Source organism: Triticum dicoccoides, chromosome 1B (genome assembly GCF_002162155.2).
Source record: "Triticum dicoccoides isolate Atlit2015 ecotype Zavitan chromosome 1B, WEW_v2.0, whole genome shotgun sequence".
Classification (NCBI taxonomy): domain Eukaryota; kingdom Viridiplantae; phylum Streptophyta; class Magnoliopsida; order Poales; family Poaceae; genus Triticum; species Triticum dicoccoides.
The window spans coordinates 480,970,770-480,981,782 of NC_041381.1; positions in this window are offsets into that span (position 1 = coordinate 480,970,770).

Here is an 11,013-nt window from a genome sequence, read left to right on the forward strand (position 1 = left end):
TCGACCCAAGCCGGCTCAGCACCAGAGAGATGCCTCACGACGAGGTATCTTACATGGTGAACTACATTGCCAACTGCAAGCTCACCGAGGAGTGGAAGTACGGCAAGGAGCCATATTCTCGCGCCAACCCCCCGCCTATCGTAAGCTTTTCTTTCTTTTCTTCTTTTCTTGTCGTCGAGTTCTTTCTGGCCGGCTTCTGACCAGTCGGCTTGTTCTTCAATCAGAACCCCCTCCTTCATCGTTCGACCGGGACCGCGGGGGCAGAACGCGAGTTCGCCCCTGCCCGCGTGGTGGACGACCTTGATGACCCCGACTTGGGGGCGGCCGCCCTAGACGACGACACCATAGGGGGAGGCGGCGAGACAGGCGGCTCCGGGTTCACTGCCGGCTTTGATGACTGGACTGATGATGACGACGCTGACCCAATTCCGCGCCGCCAGCCATCATCCGACCATCAAGGCGCCGGCCCTTCCGGCGGACCGATCGCACGGGAAGGCGCGCAAAAACGTTGGGCGGCACCGACTCTCTTTGGCGGCCGGCCGAAGAAGCCCAAGGGTTCCGCGACGGTGACCAAGCGGGACGAAGCGGCCGCGAAGGCGGCTCGCTTCCGCAAGGTGGTGAAGCAGCCGCAGGCGGTTTTGGCGTAAGTATTGACCTTTGCGCGCCTTTCTTTCTTTCCTTCATTCGGTGCTCTTCTAAGTCTTTTCTTGTTTTATAAGCCAGGGCTCCACTCTCTCTTGAGCGGACTACCGCTGCCTCCATAGTCGGCGGGGCGGGAGGATCTGCGAGTTCCTGCCGCGTAACGGAGTGGAGAAGGAGGGGGAGGGTGGAGCGGGAGGCAGAGGAGCGGAGGGCAGCCTCCACCGAGGTGGCTCAGGAGACGACGACGGAGTTGGTCGAGGCGCAGGCAGACGCGGCGGCCAAGGCCGAGGCCGAGGCTGCAGAGAGGGCGGTGGAGGCCCTGTGTAGCCAGCCTCCGCAGCTCGTCATTCCCCTTCGCACCGTGGCCCCCAAAATCCTGGTGCCCCTGCCGGAGGAAGCCGGTCGCGACCTGCCGGCGATGGAGAAGGAGGGGGCGACATAGTCGTCCCGGAGGGAGAGGTGGTGCCGCCTCCGTCGGCCGGAACAGGCCAAGGCGGCCAGCCCGAGGTGCCCCCTGAGTAGCCGGCTGGAGGCAAGCCGACTGCAAGGGCGGATCTTGTGGTCTTGTCGCCGACTCGTCGGCGTGCGGGGAGGGCGGCTTCAGAGCCGGACCCGCAGAGGGCCGTCGGCTCCATCTCGTCGCACGACCTGGAGACGGCCAGCGTCAGCTTGCCAGGGTGGACGCCTGGCGGTGGGACAGCCGCGCTGAATCTGGCAGCATAGGATGTCCGTAGCTGGCTTCATGCTCAGGCCACCGCGCTGAAGCAGTGTACCCAAAGTTTCTCACGACGCGGTCGGTCATTCGGGTGAGTTTCCTTGCTCTTGATTTCTTTCGTGAGGGCGCGTCAGCGCACCCACTGGGTGTAGTTCCCGAGTTCCAAGTCGGCTGCTGAGCAGGCGGCTTGGAACTTCTCAGAGGACTTGGATTTAATGACTTGCTCTTGCTCGCACCTTCGTCCTATTTGCAGGATTATCACAACCTCTACGCTGCTACCTTCAACTCCCAGGACCGGGAGATGAATCAGAAGGCCGCCGATATGATAGAGAGCCGGCGTGAGTGCCTTTGTCTTTTTATCTCATGTGGGGGCACGTCAGCGCACTCACTGGGTGTAGTCCTCGAGATTCGGGCCGACTGCTGTGCAGTCACGTCAGATCTTTCCCGACGACTTCTTCCTTAACTTCTTCTTCTTCATGTTGGCAGGAGCCAACGCCGACTTGAGGCAGCAGCCGACTTGAGGCAACTGCCCTTCGCACCAGGGAGGGCGAGCTCAATGCCTTGGCTCATGAGCGTGACCGCCTAGCCAAGAAACTGGCCGACCAGGAGGAGAGCCACAAGGCGGCCCTGAAGGCGGCGCAGGACAGCAAGGCCGCCCTCAAAGCCAAGTATGAGACCAAGGCGGCAAGCTGGGGCGAGGCGAGGCAGGCTCTGAGCGAAGGCTACGGCCGGGTCGAAGATTTGATTGACGGTAGGCCGCCTTCTTCTTCACTTCTTTGCTGTCCTTGTAATCCGGTTTATCTTCTGACTTGTTCTGTTTCTTTCTTCTTTGTGAAGAATACTTCCCCGGCTACTCTGTTGCCGCCAACCAAGCCACCGAAGCTCACCGTGAGGCCCGGCGGCAGGCTGGGGTTGACATCGCACCGGACGCCAACCGGTCGCTTGAGGAGCAGCTTCTAGCAATCCAAGCACGCCTCCAACCGGCCTACCGCATGCTCCGCCAGCTTCAGCGTGCCGGAGCACAGGTGCTGGCCGCCCTCTGGCCCAGTGAGGTACTGCCGACTGGCTGGAGGTAGCAGTCGGCCGCCTCGAGGCCTGGAAGGCTTCAGCAGCTCTGTCCGGCGCCCGACGGGCGCTAGAGTTCCTCCGGGCTAGGTATCCTGGGCTGAACTTGGACTAGTTGCGCACCTCGGGGCAGGAGGCTGACGAGGAGCTGGAGGCGGTGTGGCCGGTTATCATCCAGCACACCTCAGCGATCACCGACTTCACCGACACCAGCGCCTTTGCTCCTTAGGTGAACGAAGACAGCATCACGCAGCCGGAGGAATGCTTCGGGCCGAACCCGGCCAACAGTGAAGACTCGGCGGAGGAGATCGACTCCAGCGACGAGGGCGAAGAGGAGGAGGAGGAAGACGGCAAAGACGTTGTGCCGGATGGTGAAGCAGCCTGCCAGCTTCAGCCTGATCGTGCCTCCAGCAATAAGGCGCGTGCGAATGCACTGCCTGCCGCAGGTGACGATCAGGCCGAGACTCGCCCGCCGACCACTCTTCCAGCCGACACCACCGTCTCAACCGATCTGCCCGACGCCCCAGTTGCTCCCTTGGCTTGACGTTGTTTTTACTTTCCTGCTTGTCACTCTTTGAACAGCTTTTATTAACTTTGTGCAATGCCACCCACTGGGGGTGTATTCAAACTTTGTCGAATGCCAGCCTCTGGAAGGCCTTTTGTGTAAATATTATTATGCATGTGCTTGGCTTCCATTCCTACTTGCTTTTTATCTTTGGGCTGTTTTCCTTTGCCGCCCTCCCATGGTCGCCGCCTTCCCAGCTGGACAGTTGCTCTGCAGTCTATGGCCGGGTAAGGAATTGGCCGTCTGGGAGGGCAAGTACTCAAGCTTTCTTAGATTGTAGCAGAGCAAGAAGGGAAGCCGGCCAGCCGGCTGCTTCGACAGCCGGTTGGCGGGGGGGAAGCCGGCTTGCGTTCTGTAAGTTCGTTAGTCCTTAGCCGTTTTTCATGTGGGCCTCCTTTCTGCCTTTGGCTCTTGCTAGTTAGACAGCCGATTCTTCGAGCTGCGACTTTCACAAGAAAGGGCTTGGGTGCCGGCACATTACTTGTTTGACTACACGTAGAACTTGGACATAACTCAAGGCGGCAAGTCCCCGGGCCGACTAGTCGAACCCGGTGCCGAAAGAAAAAACGAATGTAGTGGCATAACCGTGGGTATGATACCCGACATTCATAGATAAAAGAGGGTAGTCCCCGAGAAATCCTCGGGGAGACCGTTGTCTCATACTTAATACAAAAGGTAGCGTGGTACATACTGCATTTTAACTGTAAAATCTTCGGAGAAGATTGGCATTCCATGGTCGCTCCAACTCCTTGCCGGAATCGTCTCTCTTGCATGCCTTCGGCTTATGCACACCGATCAGGTAGTAGGAGTCATTGCCTAGAGCCCGGCTGATGACGAAGGGGCCTTCCCAAGGGGCCGAGATCTTGTGCTGGCCGACTATTCATTAGATCAGCCGGAGCACAAGATCACCCTCTTGGAAAGATCTTGACTTGACCTTCCGACTGTGGTAACGGCGTAGAACCTGCTGGTAGATGGCGGACCGGCTGAGGGCTAACAGCCGGCTTTCTTCCAGCAAGTCGACGTCGTCTTCTCGTGCGTCCTTGGCCTCCGCCTCCGTGTACAAGGTGACCCGAGGTGAGTCGAACTTGATGTCAATTGGGATGACAGCCTCGGGACCATATACAAGGAAGAAGGGGTGAAGCCGGTTTATTTGTTTGGGGTAGTGCGCAGACTCCAGAGGACGGCCGGCAGCTCGTCGAGCCAGCAGTCGGCCGAACGCTCTAGCGGTACGACCAGTCGGGGCTTGATGCCGGAGAGGATGAGGCCGTTTGCTCGCTCGACTTGGCCATTGGACTGCGGGTGGGCAACGGACGCTAAATCCAATCGGATGCCCTGTGTTGCGCAGAATGTGCCGGTGCTCCCTTGGCAAAATTCATGCCATTGTCGGTGATGATGTTGTGTGGTACTCCATACCGGGTTGTAATATTTGCAATGAATGTCATGGCAGTCGACCCATTCAGTTTCTTGATCGGCTTTGCTTCAATCCACTTGGTAAATTTGTCCAGGGCGACAAGCAGATGTGTCATGCCGCCGAGTGCCATCTCGAATGGGCCGACCATGTCCAGCCCCCAGACGGCAAAAGGCCAAGTGAGGGGGATGGTCTTGAGTGCAGAAGCCGGTAGGTGTTGCTTGGAGCCGAAGATTTGGCACCCTTTGAAGTGTTTGACTAACTCCTTGGCATCCTCCAAAGCAGTCGGCCAGAAGAATCCATGGCGGAAAGCTTTGGCGACGAGTGCCCTTGAGGAGGCATGGTGGCTGCATTTGCCTTGGTGGATGTCTTCGAGGATTGCTATGCCTTTCTCTGGCTCGACGCAGCGCTTGAAGACTCTAGTAACACTGCGCCTAACAAGCTCTCGGTTCATTATTGTGTATGCTCCGGCTCGGCGTTGGACTTGTCTTGCCGAAATCTCTTCAGGCGGCATCTCTCCGTTTATCAGGAAGTGGAGGATGGGCTGGGCCCATGATGGAGCTATGACTTCCTCTATCGCCAAAACGGCTACAGCAACCAGGGTGGGTGGGCTGGGTTGTGAGGAGTTGGAGTCGGCCGCCGCCTGTTGTGTTGGTGCAGTCCCTGGGCCGGCTGCAGTAGTCCTTGGGCCGGGTTCGACTATGGCAGTCCCCGGGCCGGCTATCGAAGTCCCCAAGCCGCCTGCTTGGTTCTCGAAGTCAGATCCGACTGTGTCGGGGTCAGGCGGCATGAAGATGGAACTGGATTCTGGAGCCGGCTTGACAGACGGCCTGAGGAGGCGTTGGAGGGCGATGCCGGTTGGTATAGCTTGTCGGGTGGAGCCTATTCTTACCAGGGCATCTGCTTGCTCGTTGTCGGCCTGTGGCACATGGAGGAGCTCGCACCCCTCAAAGTATCCACTGATTTGCTGTACGAGGAAGCGGTAGCTTGCCATGTTTGCGTCCTTGGTGTCCCAGTTGCTGGATGATTGCTGGACCACCAAGTCTAAGTCGCCATAGCACAGGATCCGGCGATGCCGAGTTCCTTGGCTAGCCGAAGCCCGTGTATGAGTGCTTCGTACTCAGCCACATTGTTGGAGGCGGAAAAATGGATTTGCAATGTGTATCTGAGTTTGTCGCCTTTGGGAGAGGTGAGGACGATGCCGGCTCCCAAGCCGGTACGCATCTTGGATCCATCAAATTGCATCCGCCAATGAGTGGAGTCGGGGGCCGGTGGCTGGTACTAGGTCTCGGCCCAGTCAACGAGGAAGTATGCCAATGCTTGGGACTTGATGGCGGTGCGGGGCTGGTAGTAGATTGTGTAAGGAGCCAGCGCAATGGCCCATTTCGCCACTCGGCCGGATGCATCTCGGCTGCCTATGATCTCGGCGAGCGGGGCAGTGCATACGACCGTGGTGGGATGCTCTTGAAAGTAGGGCTTGAGTTTCTTGGAGGCGAAGTACACACCATAGCACATCTTCTGATAATGCGGGTAGTTCTGCTTCAAGGTGGACAGTACTTCGCTCAAATAATATACCGGCCTCTGGACTAGCTGAGCTCGGCCTTCTTCTGGACGCTGGACCACGGTAACTGTGCTGACCACACGGCTAGTGGCGGCAATGTAGACGAACATGGGCTCTTTCTCAGTCGGTGCCGCCAAGACAGGCGGTGTGGACAGCATCTTCTTTAGCTCGTGGAAAGCTTGGTCCGCCTGGTCATTCCACTCGAAGTGAGTGGACTTCTTCATGAGTCGGTAGAGGGGGAGAGCCTTCTCTCCGAGCCAGCTAATGAAGTGGTTCAAAGACGCCAGGCATCCGATGAACTTTTGGACGTCTTGCAGCTAGGTAGGAATCTTCATTCTCTCTAAAGCCTTGATCTTCACTTCGTTGCATTCGATGCCGCGTTCAGAGACCAGGAAGCCTAGAAGCTGGCCGGATGGTACCTCGAACACGCATTTCTCTGGGTTGAGCTTGATCTGAAATCGGTGCAAATTCTCAAAGGTCTCCTTGAGGTCTTCCAGCAGGGTGCCGCGTTTCTCCATCTTCACCACAACATCATCTACATAGACGTGGGCATTTCTGCCGAGTTGCTTGAGGAGGCATTTCTGTATGCAACGCTGAAAAGTGGCACCGGCATTCCTCAAGCTGAATGTCATAGTCAGTTAATAGAAAGCTCCGAATGGGGTGATGAAGGCGGTCTTCAGGCGGTCAGCTGGGTCCAATTTTATCTGGTCGTAGCCCGAGTAAGCATCCAAAAAACTCAACAGCTCGCATCCGGCTGTAGAGTCTATCACTTGATCAATCCTTGGCAGAGCAAAAGGATCTTTAGGGCAGGCTTTGTTGAGGCTGGTGTAGTCAATGCACATGCGCCACTTCTTGTTCTTCTTCAACACCAGGACTGGGTTGGCAAGCCATTCTGGAAAGAACACCTCCATAATGAAGTCGGCTGCCAGAAGCCGGGCTATTTCCTCTCCGACTACTCTTCTCTTCTCTTCTGACAGGCAGCACAAGGGCTGCCAGACCGACTTGGCGTCAGGTTGGACATGTAGCTTGTGCTCGGCGAAATCCGTCGGGACACACGGCATGTCTTTGGGAGGCCATGCAAAGATGTTCCAATTCTCACGGAGGAAATCGACGAGCTCGCCTTCCTATTTGCTGTCGAGGCCGAAGCCCACAACAGCGTACCTCTCCGGGTGCTCCAGGTCGAGGGTTATCTTCTTCGTCTCCTTGGCCGACTGGAAAGAACCTTGAGCATCACATTCCTTGGGGTCAGGGGACAGGGCCGGCTGCTTGCCAGCCATGGCCACAACTCGATTCAGCATCTTCCTCTCTTCAGCAATCACAAGGGACTCGGCCAGCAGGCTACTAGCTGCTGCACACTCAGAAGACTTCTTGTAGTCTCCGGCTATGGTGATGATGCCCTTGGAACTCGGCATCTTCATATTGAGGTAGGGTAATGGTGCACAACCATAAACTTGGCCAAAGCTGGTCGGCCTAGCAATGCATGATACGGGCTCTCCAGATCCACTACCTCAATCCATATTGCTTCTCGGCGGAAATGATCCTTGCCCCCAAAGAGGACATCCATCTTGATCTTGTCGATTGGTGAGCAGGATAGGCCGGGTACGATGCCATGGAACAAAGTCCGGCTTGGCATGAGCTGCTTCGGCTTGATGTTGAGCTTCTCCATGGTATCTCGGTACAGTATGTTGATGCTGCTCCCGCCATCTATCAGCACGCGGGAGACACGGGCAGCTCGTCTTTCTGTCGTGAGGGTGGCGTCCAAAACCAATGCATAGGATCCAGGAGACGGCATCACCTCTGGGTGATTGGCCTGGCTCCAGATGATGGGCTTCTCCGAGCAATGCATAAACTCAGGGTTATTGGAGGCGACCGTGTTGACTTCTTGCTGTTATCGGCGCCGGCTGCGCCGATCTTCTATCTGACTTGTAAAGACGATGTAGGCGGCGTGTTCGTCAGGGAACTCGTCTTGGATAGCTCCGACTGCTGGCCAAGCGGCCGGCTGCTGTGGGGCAGGAGGCGGCTGGCCTGTAGGCGGAGGCGGCAACAGCCCCTCGCCCTTGGAGATTCGTGTGAGCCAATGGCACTTCTGAGTTGTGTGGTTGGACGGCTTCACGCCGTTGTGGAACTTGCAAGGGCTTCGAGGGTTTGCTCATAGGAGAAAGCCGGCTACCAAGTCGGCCTGCCGCCCTTCTGCTTCTTGGGTGCCGACCGCCCTTCAGGTTGCTTGTCTTCGACTGTGGCCACCTGCCATCTTGTGGAAGACGGCATAGGGTCCTTGTGCTTGTGGTCGCTCTGGTACGGGCGTCGGCTCGATTCTCCAGCCGGCGTCTTGGGAGCCGGCGCCAGCACCTTTCCAGAGGCGTCTACCCTGAGTTCAGTTTTCATTGAGAAGTCGGCCGTGGCGTACTTGTCTGCTATGACCAGCAGCTGGTCGAGGGTTGTCAGCTCGTTGCAGAGGAGCCGGTGCTTGAGAAGGGTGCCCTCTCTGCACCCGGCGGTGAAGTACTCTATGGCTTGGACCTCATGCACCCCTTCGCAGGAGTTGCGGAGCTCAGCCCAACGCGTGAGGTAGTCGCGGGTTGATTCATTGGGCCCTTGTACGCACAAGGAGAGCTGCCGGGGCTTGGGAGCCTGTTTGTAGGTGCTGGTGAAGTTGCGTATGAAGGCTTCTGTGAAGTCCAGCTAGCTGTTGATGCTGTAAGGCTTGAGGCTATTGAGCCAGGTGCGCGCCGTGCCTTGGAGCATCATGGGGACATATTTCACGGCAACGGCCTGTTGCCGTTTGCTATGCGAACTGCGGTGGAGTAGTCGATCAACCAATCTTCCGGCTTCACGGAGCCGTTGTACTTGGGCGTGTCTCTTGGGAGCGAGAACCCTTTGGGGAAGGTCTCGTCGTGGATGCGGGGGCCGAAACAAGGCGGGCCGACATCATCTTCTTCTTCCAGGGCTAGGGATCGCCCAAGGCGGTCGATCCGATGGCGGGCATCGTTCTCATCGACTCCTTCGCGGCAACCAAGTCGGCCGCTGAGAGTCAGATGCCTGACAGGCGGTGGGGTGGGATATCTCTCCCCACGAGGCGGAGGAGGAGGTGGGTCGCCTCGTCATTCCACACCTCGAGGGCGGCCTTCGGCGTCGCGCTCGATGGTGATTCGGGTCCGGCTGCGGCTAGCAGCCGGCTCCTTCTCTTGTCTTTCACGGGCGCCGCCCGCAGTCGGCGTACGCGACATCGCGCCTTGCTCTCGGCGAGGGGGGCTTCCAGCTTGGACGCCGGCTTCGTGTCGTTCTGTGGCCATGTCGATTAGTTGTTGGATGCGTGTGGTCATGCAGGGGAGCTCGTCGGCCCCCAATATGTTTAGTTCGTCTACGATCGACTGGGCGGCGCGTAGATTCTCGAGGGGCGGGGCGTAGACTGGGCGGTCTGCTCCCAGCATGCTGGCAATGGCCGCGCCGTGTTTCTTGACGACGCCGACTCGGCTTGGCCCTTCTGGAGGCGGTGTACCGAAGGCGGCGTGGTCAACTTTGCGCTGGTGGGCTTCAGTGAGGCGTCTCATGGAGGCTATCCTCTGGCCCTCCGCAAGGAGAGCAAGGCGGCGTGCCTCCAGCGTCTCGGCGTCAGTGTCCACCGGGATGGGGGCAGACAGATCATGCAGCGTTGCCTCCAGGGCGTCGCGGGCATTTTCGTTGGAGGCAACGTCGTGGCTGATGAGTAGAACTTCTGTGACGGTGCTACCGCCACTGTCGGCCCGAGGGAGAGGGTCGTCGAAGATGATCACGTTGGTGGGGAAGGCATCGAGCGATGCCGTGTCAGAGTTGACAAGCATCGGGTCGGTGGAGCCGACCGACTCCAAGTCCGCGGTAGGCTCGCCGGAGACGTGGAGTTGGTCGAGGAGGCTGACGAGGCGGCTCTCAGGGCAGCATGTGCCCGCGTCGGATGCGGGCTCGTCGGAGATGCGAGCCTCGCCAAGAAGATCGGCGAGGCAGCTCACCGCGCAGGCGTTGTCGATGCTTTGCAGCGCGTCCGGGCAAGCGCCATCGGGCGTGCCGGGCTGGCTACACTCGCTGGGGAGGAAAAGGGTTCCCGTCCAGAGCAGGTCCTCGGACGACGGTGCACCTGGCCCCACGGTTGGTGCCAAATGTCGGGTGGTAGGTGCGACATATGCCAACGGATGGCTTATCATTGTGGGAGCCAGTAAGACATCGCCGGTGCTTGGAAACGGGATAAGGCGAAGACATGCACGTCGGCGGATCTTACCCAGGTTGGGGGCTCTCCGTGGAGATAATACCCCTACTCCTGCTTTGCGGGGCCTCCGCATGATCACTAGATCGATAAGAAGCCACAAGAGGCTCCTTGAGTTGTTCGGTGGGAGGAGGAAGAAGGGCAAGGCTAGCTCTCTTCTCTCCCTATGGTGGTGTCTAAAACTCTATGAGATCAACCCTTTGCATGGGTGTCCCGGGGGTTTATATAGGCCTACCCCCGGGGGTACAATGGAAATCCGGCTGGGTGCGGGCCCTAGCCGTCAGTGTCTATGGCCGCCGGCTGCTGGGGCCCGCCGACTGGTGGGTCCTGCCGGCTACCGGCTCATTGGTCGACAGGCCGGCCCCACCGCTTGGGGGTCTTGTCGGGGGCTGGTTACTGTTGCATCGCCTCTGATGACGAGGGCTTTGTCGAGGTAAGCATGGCTACAGTGCCGCTGCCTTGCGGGCTCTCACTGTAGCCTTACCTTGTCTTGTCTCCTTAATGGTGCACGCGCCCCGAGGAGGGGAGCAAGCCAGCTATAGGAAGCCGGACATGCCTCAGGCCGGCTGGGGGAGGCCAGGCCGCCTTTAGGCGTCTCTCTGACCGAAGGAGCCCGCCGCCTACGGGTCGTACTGGCAGCCCGTCATGGAGGGCGTCACGATTAGCATGGCAACACTGCCACGTCGGACGGGTGATGGCTGCCCTGTACGGCGTATTGTAGCCAATCGTGCTCCAGGATTCGGGGGTGGCAGGGTCCACTGTTGCCACGCCCTGTCCCATCATCGTTATGGGGGGTGCAGACTTTTAGGACACGGCCCCT